Below are 17,917 nucleotides of genomic sequence, written 5' to 3'. Positions count from 1 at the left end.
TGTGTTTCTCAGTTAACAAGGACTCAGCAAAAGGGAAAGAAATACTGAGTCAAGTCCAGGAGACAAATATCAGAGGTTTGTGCACAACAACTATTTCTTTTGAATTATTTTCAATCGAAATAAATATTGACTATTTGTATATTATTGTTTTAAATTGTGTAAATGAGTTTGATGGACACTTATTGATTGAAAAATATTGTGAATGGTTTGAAACTGTGAAAAATTGTTTGAATGACATTGATGGTTACTTATTGATTGAAAAACATTGGAAATGGTTTGAAACCACAGCTATCATGTATATTGATCGTATTCCTCATTAGCTTGTCTAGTGGGACGAATTGAATTCCCTCTCTGGCTGAAGTGTTGAGGTGTGTGCCTGTTGAGGACGAATTGGATGAGTACTCATATTTTTGCTAGCTAGCCATGTTATTCCTCATTAGTCATCGACTTTTGGGACGAATTGAATACCTCATTAGCCATCGGCTTTTGGGACGAATTGAACTATGGATCATGATTAAGCTGTGTGTGATTTGTTGATGTTTATTGTGAGATTGTGAAATGGATTTAAACTCTCATTGACATATATTGTCTTTTGAATTCAAATATGAACTGACTTATGGAAATCTATTGTGATATTGAGAAATGAGTTCAAATCCTTATTGACATTTATTGTCTTGAATTTAATTATGATTTTAAGTATCCACTATTTACATGACTTATGAATTGTGATTTGAAATTGTATTTGGTTAATGTTGTGCACCACTGAGACATTGTCTCAGCGATAGCTTTTATTCTTTGTCGCAGTAGAGAGACAGACTAGGCTGCATATACATCCAGCGAGGGATTACCTGGTATAATGAGTATACCAATATTTTGCCTTTTGTACTGTAATGTATGACACTGTATGTACATATTGTTTTTGGTTTTGAGCAGTTGTAAATTCGAATTGTACCTTGAAGTTGTAAAATAATTATGAGTGTTTTGGATTGTAAAAGTTTTATTATATTTCCTTATCTCAGCTTTTGAAAAATCACTATGGAATTGAGTTGATAAATTGTTGTGTTGAGAAATGTGTTGGAATTGAGATTTGAAAATATATTGAAGTGCCTTTTTACAGGTTTTCTGAAGAACTGTTTTGTCCAAAATACAGATGGCACTCTGCCAAATTTTTTACAGAAATTCCAAATAAATCAAATGAGTTAGTTGTTTCACTTCAGTTCACCAAAGTTTTTAACACCTGTAAATGGTGCTCACCACGGTAAAAGAAGTAAGAAAAGTTTTTAAAATCCCTTATAGTATATTTAATGGGTTATCAGTAGATGGAGTTGGTAATTCATTAGGTATACTACGGGATCATGTTATGCCTTACAAAGGGGTAGGGTGTGACACAGCTAACAGTGGCCGAGTATGAAAAGGAATTCGTCAGATTGAGCCGCTATGGAAGGGAGATAGTCCCTAATGAGGCCGAAAGGTGTAAGAGATTTGAAGAGGGATTAAATGACAACATAAAGATCATGATCACTGCCTTGGGAATCACCGACTTCACCAAGTTAGTGGAAGCTGCAATAAAAGTTGAAAAAGTAAGAATAAGTGAGCAGACCAGAAGAGAGAGACAGCAGAAGAGGGGCCCAGGTCAGTTTAGTTCATCTCCTGCATCTGGGAAGAAGTTCAAGGGTCCACCTGCACAGAGTTCAGGTCAATCACAAGGTCAGGGTCAGTCTCAGGGGCCCAGGCCACAGTTTACCCCTAGGAGAGGTCAGTCCACACCATCAGTGGGCAGCTCTCCAGGGATGGGGTTCAGGGGACCAGCCCCAGCATCTTCTGTATGTCCATATAGCCTGAAGTGGCATAAGGGGGAGTGTTGGAGAGTGATTGGTGCCTGCTTAAGGTGTGGGTCGACAGAGCATCAGCTGAGGAACTGTCCACGCAGAACTACTACAGCTGCTCCAACACAAGCAGACAGACCTGCTCCTGCACCACAAAGGGATAGAAAATCTGGCAAATCTAAGGCAGTGGGACCATCACAGAGGCCTGCATCTGAGCCAGCAGAGAGGCCTGATAACAGACCACCTGCCAGAGCTTATGCCATGAGAGCTCAGGATGAGTAAGATGCCCCGGATGTCATCAGAGGTACGTTCTCCCTCTACAATACATCTTTGCATACATTAGTGGATCCAGGATCCACTCATTCATACGTCTGCATCAACTTACCCGTAGAAAGGGGGATACTAGTAGGGGAGAGTGACCAAGACATTCTGGTCACTAATCCATTAGGCCACAGTGTGGTAGTGAACAAAGTTTACAAGGGTTGCCCGTTAAGGATTCAGGGGTATGAATTCTTGGCAGACTTGATTGAGTTGCCTTTCCATGAGTTTGACGTGATTTTGGGAATGGACTGGTTGTCACGTCATCAGGCAATGGTTGATTGTAAATTGAAGAGGATTTCTTTGAAAACTCCTGGGGGTAATGAGATCACAGTTGTGGGGGAAAGGACAGATTTCTTGTCCAATGTTATCTCAGCCACAGTTGCAAGAAAACTGATGAGAAAAGGCTGTGAGGCCTACCTAGCACATGTGGTGGATACTAGGCAGGCTAAGCCAGATTTGTGTGACATATCCACAGTAAAGGACTTCTCAGATGTGTTTCCTGAAGAATTACCTAGTTTGCCACCAGAAAGGGAAGTTGAATTTGCTATTGAGACACTGCCGGGTACAGCACCCATTTCCATTGCTCCTTATAGGATGGCACCCACTGAATTGAGGGAGTTGAAAACTCAGTTGCAAGAGTTGCTTGATGAGGGGTTCATACGCCCCAGTGTGTCACCATGGGGAACTCCAGTGCTGTTTGTGAAAAAGAAGGATGGGACTTTGAGGCTATGCATCGATTACCGACAGTAGAACAAAGTAACTGTGAAGAATAAATATCCGTTGCCTAGAATTGATGATCTGTTTGATCAGTTGAAGGGAGCAGGAGTATTTTCTAAGATTGATCTCAGATCAGGGTATCATCAGTTGAGGGTGAGGGATGTAGATGTACCAAAGACTGCATTCAGGACTCGGTATGGGCATTATGAGTTTCTGGTGATGCCCTTTGGCCTAACGAATGCACCAGCAGCATTTATGGACCTTATGAACTGTATCTTCCATCCATACTTAGATCGGTTTGTAGTGGTATTTATTGATGATATTCTAGTGTATTCCAAGACCAGGGAAGAACATGATGAACATTTAAGGATTGTTCTGCAAACCCTGCGAAAAAAGAAGCTGTATGCTAAGTTGTCCAAGTGTGACTTCTGGATGAGTGAAATCTCTTTCCTTGGACACATAGTATCAGCAGAAGGGATTAGAGTGGATCCCAAAAAGATAGAAGCAGTGATGGAATGGAAGCCTCCCAGGAATACAACTGAGGTCAGAAGTTTCTTGGGGCTAGCAGGGTATTACAGAAGAATTGTGAAGGGATTTTCCTTAATAGCTGCTCCAATGGCCAAGTTGTTACATAAGAATGTTAGATTTGACTGGAATGACAAGTGTCAGACCAGTTTTGAGAAGTTAAAGGCTATGTTAACAGAGGCACCAGTGTTAACATAGCCAGTGTCAGGAAAGGACTTTGTGGTCTACAGTGATGCCTCTCATAATGGGTTAGGGTGTGTATTGATGCAAGAGGGGAAGGTGGTCGCTTATGCTTCCAGACAGCTAAGGCCACATGAATAGAATTACCCTACCCATGATCTAGAGCTTGCAGCAATTATCTTCGCACTGAAGATATGGAGGCATTACTTGTATGGTGAAAAGTGCTACAGTTACACAGACCACAAAAAGCCTGAAATACTTGCCAACCCAGAAGGAGCTCAACCTTAGACAGAGACGATGGATTAAGTTCCTGAAGGACTATGATTGTGTAATTGACTACCATCCTGGGAAAGCAAATGTAGTTGCAGATGCTCTGAGCAGAAAATCCATCACAGCTTTGAGATCATTGAATGGCCGTCTAACTTTGGTTTGAGATGGAGCTATTTTGGCTGAGTTGCAATTGAGGCCAAACCTGTTACAACAGATTTTAGATGGGCAGAAGGTAGATGAGAAGCTAAAGGCTATTATGAAAAAAATCCTAGAAGGGAAGGCAACTGACTATGAATTGAAAGCAGATGGGTGTCTATACTACAAAGGAAGAGTATGTGTACCAGATAATGGGGAATTAAAAGCCAATATTCTGAAAGAGGCACATGCCAGTGTTTATGCTATGCACCCAGGAAGTACAAAAATGTATCATGATCTGAAGCTTCAGTATTGGTGGCCTGGTATGAAGAAGGACATAGCTGACCATGTGACTAAATGCATGACATGTCAGCAAGTCAAGGCAGAACATCAAGTTCCATTAGGTTTGCTACAGCCTATACGCATACCTGAATGGAAATGGGATCGGATCACCATAGATTTTGTAAGTGGTCTACCTATCACCCAGAAGAAACATGATGCAGTATGGGTGATAGTGGATAGATTGATGAAGTCAGCACACTTTCTGCCAGTTAGGACTGACTACTCACTAGAAAAGTTAGCAGAATTGTATATCAGTGAGATAGTTAGACTGCATGGAATTCCACTTTCCATCATATCTGATCGAGACCCAAGGTTTACATCGAGATTTTGGAAGAAGTTGCATGAGTCCTTGGGTACACAACTCCACTTCAGCACAGCTTTCCATCCTCAGACGGATGGGCAATCAGAAAGAGTAATCCAGGTAAACAATTGAACCAATTGAATTAATACAAATATTGAACTAAAATGATAATAATAACGTGAAATATGTGTTAGGTCCTTGAGGATATGCTGAGGAGTTGTGTCATTGAGTTTGAGGGAAGTTGGGAAAGATACCTCCTACTGGCAGAATTTGCGTAAAACAATAGCTACCAAGCTAGCATCCAAATGGCCCCGTATGAAGCACTATATGGGAGGAAATGTAGAACTCCGTGTCTTTGGATCGAGCTGAGCGAACAAACTAGTAGGGCGGTTGGTGAAATAGACTGAGGAGAAAGTAAAACTAATCAAAGCCAATCTAAAAGTTGCCTCAGATAGACAGAAATCTTATGTCGACCTGAAGAGAAAAGAAATAGAATATGTGGTTGGCGACAAAGTGTTCCTCAAGGTGTCACCATGGAAGAAGGTATTGAGGTTTGGAAGAAAAGGTAAGTTAAGCCCTAGGTTCATTGGCCCGCATGAAGTCATGGAACGTGTGGGTCCAGTGGCCTATAGGCTAGCTTTACCACTAGAGCTGGACAAGATCTACAATGTGTTCCACGTATCTATGCTAAGAAGATATCGCTCAGATCCTTCACATGTCATCTCCATGGAAGAATTGAAGTACAACCAGATTTGACATATGAAGAGGAACCCATACGGATCCTGGATCGGGAAGTGAAAGAGATGAGGAATAAGTAGATTCCACTAGTGAAAGTGCTTTGGAGGCACCACAACACCGAAAAGGCAACTTGGGAAAGTGAAGAGATGATGAGGCAACAGTTTCCTCAACTGTTTGCATCAGGTAAATTTTGAGGACGAAATTTAAATTAGAGGGGAAGAGTTGTAACACCCTCCCTGTAGCAACTCCGTATATTCTCTTTATTCGGTGACCGATGTCGATCGACTAGAACGTTTGGAAAAATATTTAAACTAAAGTGAGGAATCATAATTAACTCAAATATTAATAAGAAAAAATTAGAAAAAATTTTAGAAATCAAATACAACCAAGTTAAATGAGCCGGTGCCCTAGCGATGGGTAACCTAGTGGGAAGTTGCGGTTCTCGCAACTAGGAGCCCTAGACCCGGGGACAAATTCATAAAATAATTTTTGGGACTCTAGAGAAGGGTCATTGAGGTTCCTATGGCATTAGAATGCCAAGAAAATATTTAGAAAAATTTTTCAATCAGTACAGACAATTTTGACCCGTTAAGCCAAACGGAGGGCATTTTGGTCATTTCGCCTTCAGAGACGATTTTTGACCGACTTGTCCAATTAATTAAATAATTATAATGATCTAAAATGTGAATAAATATTGTTGAAAATTGAATTGAAAATGAGTAGAAAAGAAAAGAAAAGAAAATGAAAGAAAATACTTAATTATGACATCATATGATGTCTTTAAAATGAGCTCCACCAATCATCTTTTAACAAGCACCTTTAAATCAATTAAAAAGGACCAAAAGGAGTTAAAAAATTGGAAAATTTTTCTGCTCATCTCCTTCCATTTCCAGCAACCCCTCTTTCCCTCACTATCTCCATTAAAACTTTCTCTTTTTCTTGCTAAAACCTCACTCTTTACACCATAAAACCTCATCCTCACTTCACTAAAATTTATCCTCACACTCTAAATCATATTTAGACAGCCACTAGAGGGAGAAATCTTGAAAATTGACAAGCTCAAGTGGGAGCTCAAGTGGGAGCTTTAATATGGTTAGTGTCCAATATCTTCCTCTCTCTTTAAATTCATGACTAGAAAGTTGATTTAACTTGAAATTTATAAGAAATTCAAATGAAAACCTTTGATGTACTCACTTTATATTTTTGGCAGCCATGGGTTTATTAGAGTTTTGATGATTTCTTTGGATTAAATGAGTATATAAGCTGCCCTTGATATTAACTTAACATTTAGCACATTGAATTGTAGGTTAATGAAAAAGTAGAGAAATTGAGAATTTAGGGTTTTGAGAAAATTTGAGTTTAGCTCCTATAATGTTGTAAGAACATTTTAATGGTCAATTAGTGACCATTTGAGGGAAATTGATCATAACTTGGAGTGAATTATAGCATTAGAAAACTGATTTGGTATGCTACCTAGTGAGAGCAGCAGGTTTGGATGTAAGTCCAGCCTGTTTGGACAGCCACAACTTGGGCTGTTTAGGTTTAATTTGTATTTGGCCAATTGGACATGAAACTAGACACATAATGGCAAAACTTTGGTGAAGAAATCATGCCCAAAAGACCAAACCAAGTGGACCAAAAACTTGCCTCAATCCGGGTGTCCTGCAACCAGTTTCTGCAGAATGACTAAATGAACAGTGATTGTTCATTTGGCCATAACTCAGTGCAGAATGGCCCAATTGACCTGAAATTTTACCAGCAACAAACTGCGATATAGACCAACAACTTTCATGAAGGAACCTACCCTAAATTATGACCAGAACATATTCAACAAGAGAGTGGAAGTTACTGTTTATTGCACTATAGATATGGTCAGTTCTGAAATTTTTCAATTCGGCCAGTTGTAGTTTTTAGACCATAACTTGAGTTACAAAACTCCAAATGGAGTGATTCAAAAAAAGAAATTCAACTAGACAAAATAAGGAACAACTTTCATGTTTATCATTTTCTCAAATTCCTACTTTAACAGTAACTAATGGAACAGTAAAATAGGGTATAAAAACTGAAAATTCTGCTCCATTAATTTTAAGCTTAGAAATGGTATTGGTAATCAATGCCAACAAATTTTGAATGCAAAATGTGGTATGTTGGGAGTGTTAAAACCAATGTACCTATTTTCTATACAAAAAGTCAACATTTTTGTTGACTAATGAAGGGAATAGTAACACCAAAACTTGAAATTCAAAAATTGAAAGATTCCAAAGTGACAAATGCCTTAGTATACCTAACAAGATTGGTTTGGATAGTTTGGCATGCCAATAGGGTTCAGTTACCAGTACTGCACATGGCATTATGCCATTCTGTGATTTCATGGCTTTTAGCCATTCTGACCTTGTATTGAAATTTGGCCTAGTGCCTGATGTTATTACAGCTTATTAGCTATTCTATTGCACACCGGGAGATACATATGTGACTGATGGTGTGACGGCCCGAGGTACTTGATACCCAGTGCCAGTTTACCCGTTTATCCAGTCCAGTTGTCTAGTATAGGTTACTCGGACAACCAAAAATGAAAGTGGATAAATTTAACGACATAATGAATATAACAAGTACAAAATTTGTAAGACTACAAATACCCATTGAAAATTTAATTGTAATAAGACATCGATACATTCACTGCATATTTAATTTATGTTATTTCTTTTTATTTTATTATTGGCACCACTAAGCAGTATTGCTTAGTGCGTTGCTTTTGCCACGCGTAGGTTCTGGAGATACTGACCGAGAGCCCAGTAGACCACAGACTGGGTGAGACCTCCTGCAGCTCTGCATAGTATCCGTGTCACCTCACCGTCATCAGTGCATTGGTAGGACACTAGGTTTTATTTTGATATTTTGTAATAACTTTTATTTTCTCATATGTAATTGAAACTTATGTAATGTATTTTGGTATTAATGTAAATAGTAGATATTGTGTTTGTGAATGAAAAAGTGAATATTTATTTATGACTTTTACATGATTATCATATGAGATGAATGATTGAGAAATGGAAATATTGTTGAAAAACATATTGAGATTTTGTTGATGAAATGAAGTTGGGATTGTTGGAAATGATTATTGGAAGTGTTTTTAACATGTTCCGAAGAACTGTTTTCTCCATTTTTAGCCGGTACTCTGCCGGATTTTCTATAAAATTTTCGGAACCTCAAATAAATTATAATTTCAATAAATGGCTTAAATGTATTATATTTCACAAGTTATATTCAAAACTATGATAAAAATTAATTAAGGAAGAATAAAAATGATTAAGATAAAATAGAGTGTTCCGATACACCGTGTGACATATCTTACTCGGATATACTGTAGACGGGTAAGGGGTGTCACAACTCGGGTAAGAGCTCTCCCCCGATTTCTTAATGTATCTTATGAAAATTTAGGCTAAGAGAATCTGGGTAAGAAATCTCTCTCGATCTCTTAACATGTTTTATTAAAGCTCACTGATAACTCAGGTGAGATCTCTCTCCCGATCTCCCGTATTTATAAAAATGGTGTTTTATTAGAATTTTAAACTAGGGATTCGGGTAAGAGTTCTACCCCGATCCCTTTCATATTAGAAAGAATTACCGAAGGCATGGAAACCTCTGTGAAAGGCTTTTCCTGGACTATGGAATCTTTCAATTGGATGGCAAACATTAAGCCGAACTCCTTGCTGATCTTCCGCGTGATTACTTTATCTGAACTTTTTTAGACTCCGTCCCTTTTTGGGTCACCTGCCTGAGGTCTGAACTTTGTTTCAATTCCCGATCCAATGTCTCATTGTTTGGGCTCACTTCAGGACCTGATCTCGTAACTTATTTTTCTCATTTTGCCCCCTTTAGCCTATTCTGACTTTTCTATAATCACTTAAGTCATGCTCGTTTTCCTATCATTTTCATTTATTTAGGCTAAAAACTACCATGCCAGTATTCCTACTTGCACTCTTTAGAGTATTTACGAGTCACCAATGACTCGAGCATCCATTTTCAAGGGAAATAAAAAGTGAGGTGACGATTAAAAAATGAAACTTACAAATGATAAAAAAGATAAAGATACTGATTATGAGCTAAAACAACATATTCTAAGACTCAGTGTGACTAGATACTTTTAAAAAAACTTAAGAAGATGAACCTAGGGTATTCAACAAATGACAGGTTAGACGCTTACCGGTAGAAAGTTGGGATGATGAGTGAGCCAACACTGGTATTAGCAAATCTTAGGGAGCTAAAGATTGAGATGGCTAAAAAGCTTAAGCTGATCCGAAGTGATGGGGATGGAGTGGAGTAAAGTTGAGCTCGCTGAGTAATGCACGGATATTGAAAAAGAGACTCACAGGATTTAAAGCTCTTTTAAATGAGATACTTCAGAAAACTGGTTTCTAAAGTTTCTCAAAGTTTTGAAAACTTCAAATGACAGGCAATAAGACTATATCAAAGTTCAGAGTCTTTCCATGATAATCCCTCTTCTATAGTATTGCATGTAGGTATTTATAGGGAATGGGTGTTCAAAGTGGAGGGTCAGGATCACATTAGGAGAAGACAGAAGGTCTAGATTCAAAAGGACATAATCAGATGTTTGGGAATTAAAGAGAATCAAAATTGAGGGTTGAGATTTCATTCATAATTTTCTGTCCTTTCATCCCTTGACTGACGGTCAAGGGTTTGCCTTACAAAATAGATCCAAAGGCTGAAAACAAGAAGTACTGAATCTTTCATCTGCTTTTGATCCGAAGGCTCCAAATCCATCCTTACAATCATAATCAACGGTGTAGATCGCGATGTACTGGGCTACTTTAATCGTTTGGAATCTGGAGGCTAGGAGTGCATCCTTACAAACGAGATGTGTGGTGAGGATCAGATCATGCCTGCAATGCTTTAACTAACTCGGATCTGATGGTAAGGGGAGCTAATTAAAGGTCATGATTAGAAGTTGTTTAACTCCCCAAGTTTTTTGATCTCTATAAGTCGTCCCTCGCTTTTCCGATCTTTTAAGTTTATTATTCCGATCTCTATCTTTTGCATCTGGTCCCTTCTTATTTCTCGATCTCTCTTATTTTCTAATCTCTCCCCTCAATCCGACCTATATCAGTCAAAGTAATAAATTCTTCAGTTACTGATGAGTCTGCTTCGAGTTTTGTATATAATAAATGCCAAGGCCCTATATATATGCTAATGAATTCTTCTTCGCATACCCACAACTTTTTCTCCAATAAATTTTCAATGTTTACTTCTTAGTTCTTGGCTTTCTTGGCAAGAATTCTTCTCACGAAAACCACTTTAATCTTTTCTTGAATGCTTTCTTTGTTAATCTCCTGAAAATGAGCAATTTTGGTGATCAGAGGTTCATGAGGGCTTCACCTGATAACGGTGAAGGAACTAGACTAATTGACTGATCAAGTTCAAAACTGGCTATTGCACTAATCTTGGATTGGCCCATTGGTATGGCTTGCAGACTGATCTCCTACAAGAGAGCTGCTAATTTCAATCTTAATATCGATGACCGCCTCTTGAAGTTCATTTGGCTCTTCACGACCTCGAAGATCCCAATTGTAGCTCGGTTCTGGTTGATGACATCGACAATGACACCGCTCAATATCATGAGAGTCATAGTCACCCCATCTGAGCTGTACATCTATCAAGTATTTATTACTGGCTTTCTGATCAAACACATCTTTTGATTCAGCCACAAGACTAGACTTTGACATAGGCCATGATTCTAGGCTTAGGAGTAGTCTAAGATAGGTAGATTGTAGTGCTAATTTTGAGAGATCACCTAAATGATGTAATTTGATCTTTGAGAGATCGCCCAAATGATGTAATCTAATCTTGAGAGATTGCCCAAATAATGTAATCTGATCTTTTAGAAATGAAATGAAATTTTACTTGAATGTTTTTGTTTCATTATTGCCTTAGTTATTATTTTGATCTCTGATAAATGTGCCTGATCTGAACCTTAGACGAATCGCCATTTGCAGATCCGTTGGTTCAGAATCTTGTTTGATCTGATGACCTTCGTTAATCGATCTCATTTATCTGACCTTCACTATGTTTTTTGACGTGCCATTGAAACAGCTTGGTTCCGCTAACCGATGCATCACTTGGGACTTCATGAGCATTTATTGCTCGGTCAGGTATAAATAGGGGGAAGGTTAGCCATTTGTTCTCTTATGTCATTTTCAGACCTTCTCCTAGTGACTTTAATACTCTCCCTCGTTTTCTAGAGTTTTTCGACATCGATTTATACTCTGGTAAGGGTTTTGATCTTTTCCTAATTGGTTTCACTTTTGTTCTCTGAAAGTGAGCGATATCAATGGTCAGAGAGCTGCTGGTCCTCCCTCCGTTCATATCTCATGGACATCGAACGAAGGTGAGGTGGTCAGATCGAGCGAGCGACCCAAACCTTCTATAACCTCTGTCCCAGCTCATGGTAGGGTGACTAAATCAAAACAAGCATTTTCTTTAGGGAAAGAGAACTTACCCATAGACGAGTTACCATCGGTTCTCAAGGAGACTGACCTCCAATCCATTAGCCAAGAGTACAACCTTCGAACTGACTCCTTCGAGCTTATCAAGTGTCATGGCAATCTCCGAGCTGATCATTTCTTTGAAGAAACCGACCTGATCATAGTTTATGAGGAACAATTGAAAGCCAAGCTTTGGTTCCCCCTGAACCAATTCTACCGAGTCGTCCTAAAGTTCCATCAGGTTAGTGTAGCCCAAATCCATCCGAACTCCTAGCGGAGAGGTTTATAACGGGCCAAAAAGCTCAAGCCTACAGCAAAGGTTTTTGCGAGTTGCATAGGCTTGCTCGGCGGAAGGATGATGAACATTGGTTTTTCCAAGCCAAGCCGAACTGTGGGCTTTTCACCGATCTCCCCTCTTTGTTGAAGAATTGAAAAAAACAGTTCTTCATATTGAGGAGTAAGGACCTAAATGGCTTTGAGGGTATCTCGCGCAGTTGGCAGTATCTGGTTTCTCCAATTTCAAAGAAGATCACCCTAAATAAGCATGAAGACACCATGGTAAAGGAATTGAAGGATTAGGCGGCCACTCACAAGTATTCATGTTTGGATGTGGTTATAGCCGAACTGAAGTGGTGGCTAATGCAAGTGATCGCCCATGAGGATTATGAGCTGCAGCTCTCTAACCTTGGACCCAGGATCGATACAACCTAAATCTTCAGTCTCCTAACTTTAGTGATCTCACTAACTTGTTTTTTGTGCAGGTATGGTGGGAGGCGAGAGCGCGAAGGAGAGCTGCAAGCGAAAAAGGGAGGTCACCCTGAAAGTGCGAGAAATGAAAACCGCTGCTACCTCCCATATGTCGAGGCGGGACTCGGTAAAAGTACCAAGCTCTTCATTTCCTTCCTGAATAGCCAGCCCCAGAGATAGAGATCGCTCCTTCCCCTCCTCGACAAGATGAACCACCGCCTCCATCAGTTTCTTCAAGTGCAGAAGGAGGGTCTTCTCAACCAATCGTAAGGACCCTCTTTTGTGGTGCTCAGGTCCTCATCCACTCCCTGGAAAAGAATCGCTCAGTTTGGGGGAATCCTAGCTTGGCCAAGGTCCTGGGTGCCACCATCTGCTTTCAGAAAGACTGAAATGGACTGGTTCTAGATAGCATTGATGATTTCCTAGCTCAGACGAAGAGCTTGAGTGTAGAGAGCCTTGTGAATCAACATATAATTAGAGAAAAAGCCCATCTCTTGAGACAGGAAATTCTGAAGGTGGTCCAGGATGTAGCTTCCGCTAAAACCCAACTTTTGTCTCCTCAGGACTACATCACTGAGATAAAAGGTTAGAATAAATCTTATGAGGATAGGATAACTAAACTGGAGCGGGAACTCGAAGAAGCTCGAGCTTGTAGATCTGCCGATGTCACTCATCTTATCTAGAAGATCAAGGTGAAAGAAGAAGAGGTCATGGCAAGAGAAGCTATTGCTTATGTGAATGCTCATGGCGATCTTCTGGCCTAGCTTGTGAGGCCCTATCCTGAGGAAGACTTCTCCTAGATGGTGGATCTGATACCTAGAGGTGAAGAAGAGAGCAAGGAGGAGCCCGAGAGTGAGAGAGAGAGGATGATAGAACTGATAATGTACTCGGAGAGCAGGTTAGGGGAGACCCTCCTGCCTAATAACTTGTATATTTTTATTTTGAAATGAATCCAAGTCTTTTCATGTTCAATTTCTTGATAAGATCGGAAAACATCTAAACCAAATCACCTGAGTATTTAATCAATTGAATGCAGTTGAGCATTAAACCCGAGATCGGTTATTAATCATAAAACATTAAGCTACTCGAAGAGATCGAAAAAACATTATACGTGAACATGAGATCAGACGGAGCCATGACCAAATATCGAATAAAACTTTAAAACATTTGAAGAGTGATTTGATAGAATTGTAAAGATTCAAAAATGACTTGAGCTTATTAAGGTCGAAATCATTATTTAGAGATCGGATAAAACCATAACTTTGTTTGAGGAATATTTAGGCAACTCAAGCGAGATACCTGATCACAACACTATACAGATGGAATTTTGAGGTATTTGTACATAGAGAGATCGGAAAACAATAACATGCGAGATTGGATGGTCTGGAGACCCGGTATTGATTCAAACACATCGGATAAAGGCCAAGGGACCAGAAAGCAATCTAACTTGAACGCGAGATCGACTTACTCCGAAGACCGGCCATTAGTGAGTTAAGAGAAGCTACCAGTGATTGGGTCATCGATAGAGAACGAATAGTATAATAAAGTTTCAATTTTAAAAGAACCTCACATTTGAGGGTCGACCAAAATATGGTATCTACAGCTGCCCCTCTTTACATAATTTCTATTAAAGAGAATGAAATTCTCTTATATAGGAATCATGTAAAGATTTAGAACCATATTTTGGGCGGCTGGGATATTAGAATCCAGAGGTTGAAAATTGAGATCAACTCAGATCTCGGATAACAGGAAATTAAAGTGATTAAAATTAAAAATTAACTTGGATCTTGGACCCAGAGGTTGATAACAGGAAATTAAATGATGAAAATTAAAATCAACTTGGATCTTGAACCCAAAGGTTGATGGCAAGAAATTAAATGCTGAAAATTAAAATCAACTTGGATCTTGAACCCAGAGCTTGATCACAGGAAATTAAATGCTGAAAATTAAAATCAACTTGGATTTTGAACCCAGAGGTTGATGACAGGAAATTAAATGCTGAAAATTAAATCCACTTGGATCTTCAACCCAGAGATTTATTACAGGAAATTAAATGTTAAAAATTAAAATTAACTTGGATATAACTTAGCTAACTATCGTAAATAAGCTTTGTGTATATACCTCAAATGCTCGTAAAGCAAATATGATGCAGGGTGTTATTCCAGACAAAGTTTACTTAATAAGATCCCGAAGATAAATGATTGATAGAAATGGCCAGGACGAGTTACGAGGCTTGGCACATGATTTTCTCTAGCACCTTTTGGCTCTTACTTCTTTCCATTTCTGACTAAAAGTGCCCTTTTGGGTTTTCACTCATTTTTTTTTTTTCCTGACTCCTTTTTCTAGGGCTTCCTTTCGAATTTTCACCTTTCGCTCATTTTGCAGAAAGTGCCCTTGTGAGTTTTTGCCTTCTTTTCCCTCATCTTGCTAGGAGCGCCCTTTCGGGTTTTCACTCATACATTTTATTTTTTTTTAGGAAGCGTCCTTACAGGTTTTTGCTTCTTAGATGCACCAGTTGTTCGATGATTATTTGCCCTCCTGTAAATCTCAAAGTAAAACATATAAAGTTACCTGTGCTTTGATTCTCCTTAAAAAAAAAAAGCTTTCAACAAATTAATAGCACATAAACCAAAGTAGATAAAATATGCACGAATTTATTCATGGTGTAAGAAGATAATAATACTATAGTTTTATGATCAAAAGTATGAAGGTATAACTTTATGGAAAAGGGTACAAGGATAAATCTCACAAACGTCATTAGTTAACTTTGAAGTCTTCACAATTGCCATCGTTTCAAGTGGCCTTACAAAGCGTCTTTGTGCATTTCTTGCCCCTAGATCTTGGAATCCTCGTTGTTTATTTGTCGTCTTTGGCTAGAAGCACCCTTCCAGGTTTTCACTCCTAGTTTTTTTTTAACTCCCTTTTCGAGGGCGTCCTTTCAGATTTTCACCCTTTGCTCATTTTGCAAAAAGTAACCTTGCCCTCATTTTGCTAGGGGCACCCTTTTGGGTATTCACTCCTATATATATATATATATATATATATATATATATATATATATATATATATATATATATATATATATATTTTATGCATAATATCTTTTCACCGCATCCAAATTCACCGGCCTCAATAATTCTTCCCCATCCATGTGAGTTAAGATGAGTGCACCACCAGAAAATGCTTTTTTAACCACATAAGGCCCTTCATAAGTTGGTGACCATTTACCTCGAGGATCACTTTGATTTGGAAGGACCTTCTTTAGAACTAGATCTCCTGATTGGAATTCGTAAGGGCGTACATTCTTATCGAATGCTCTGGCCATCCTTCTTTGGTACAGCTGATCGTGGCATACTACCGTTAGTCTTTTCTCATTTATCAAATTCAGCTGGTCTAACCTTGATTGAACTAATTCTGTCTCATCTAGTTCTGCCTCTTTTATAATCCTTAAAGAGGGAATTTCTACCTCAATTGGCAGAACAGCTTCCATCCCATAGACCAGCAAATATGGAGTTGCCCCGATTGATGTTCGTACCATAGTTCAGTAGGCATGAAGCGCAAAGGGGAGCATATCATGCCAATCTTTGTAAGTGACTGTTATCTTTCCAATTATCTGCTTGAGATTTTTATTGGCAGCTTCTACAGCTCTGTTCATCTAGAGTCGATATGGTGATGAATTGAGATGCCGTATCTTATATTAATCACACAACTTCTGAATCTTTGAACTGTTCAAATTTTTGGCATTACCAGTGATAAACTTCCTTGGAAGACCATACCGGCAGATAATATTATTCTTGAAGAACTTCAGAAAGATGTTTTGAGTGATGTGAGCATATGAAATCGCTTCCACCCATTTAGTGAAGTAGTCTATGGCTACTAAAATGAATCTATGCCCATTGGATGCCTTCAGATTAATCGGACCGATCACATCGATACCCCACATTGCAAATGGCCACGGTGAGGCGAGATTGTAGAGCTGACGAGGTGGGACATTTATCTGGTTAGCATAAACTTGGCATTTATGACACTTTCAGAAGTAACTCCACCTTAAGATCTGCTTCGCCATCATATACCAATTGCTATGAGTAGCGCAGTTCCCTTCATGAGTTTCAAATAGAATTCTTCTTGCTTCTTTGGCATTTATGCACCTCAATAATTCACCATTGAAGCTTCTCTTGTACAAGACTTCACCACTGGGGAAATATCCCATTGCTAATCTTCTGATCATTCTCCTTTCGTTTCTGCTTGCCCCAGGAGGATATTCCCTATTTTTTATGTAAACCTGAACATCATGATACCAGGGTTTGCCATCTATTTCTTCTTCGATCATAAGGTAGTATGCTAGCTCACTTCTTGCTTTGATTTGCAATAACTGCGTTATTTGCCCTTCCTCCATTTGTGTCATCACTGCCAGAGTAGCTAAGGCATTAGCAAATTGGTTCTTGTCCTGGCTCAGGTGAGTGAAAGTGATCTCTTCAAATTCCTTGATTAGTTCAAGGAGATATTTTTGATATAGGATAAGTTTCGAATCTTTAGTTTACCATTCCCCTTTGACTTAGTAAATGATCAAAGCTGAATCCTCATATACCTCTAATTTCTTTATCTTCATTTTGATGGCTGCCTGTAAGCCGCTTACACAGGCTTCATATTCTGCTACATTGATTGTGCAGCCGAATCTCAGCTTAACATTTATTAGGAAATGTATCCGACTTGGGGCAACCAACACTGCTCTGATCCCATTACTAGTTAAATTTACCGCTCCATCAAAATACATTTTCCATACATCATTTGGACCCTTAGCATCATTGTTCACTGTGTTAATATATTCTTCTAGGAATTCAAAATCCAGGGCTTCATAATCATTGATTGGGTCTCAGCTAGGAGGTCAGCTATCACACTTCCTTTTACTGCTTTTCTTATGATATAGACTATGTCATACTGAAAAAGTATGACTTGCCATTTTGCTAATCTCCCAGGTATTAAAGGGCTTTCAAATACATACTTGATCGGATCCATCCTGGAGATGAGCCATGTTTTATTATTCAACATGTAATCTTTGAGCTGATTCGCTGTCCAAGCCAATGCACAACATGTCTTTTTCAGGGATGAGTATCTTGACTCACAGTCATTGAATTTCTTGCTCAAATAGTAAATGGCTATTTCTTTCCTTCCGGTATCATCATGCTATCCCAGAACACAACCCATCGAGCTCTGTTGAACTACCATATACAGAATTAATGGCCTACCCGTCACTGGAGGAACCAGTATCGGTAGATTTGATAAGTACTATTTAATCCTTTCGAAAGCCTCTTGAC

The sequence above is a fragment of the Hevea brasiliensis genome, chromosome 12, assembly GCF_030052815.1.
Source record: "Hevea brasiliensis isolate MT/VB/25A 57/8 chromosome 12, ASM3005281v1, whole genome shotgun sequence".
Taxonomy (NCBI): Eukaryota; Viridiplantae; Streptophyta; class Magnoliopsida; order Malpighiales; family Euphorbiaceae; genus Hevea; species Hevea brasiliensis.
The sequence above is the reverse complement of the archived record's forward strand: the minus strand, read 5'-3'. Positions refer to the sequence as shown.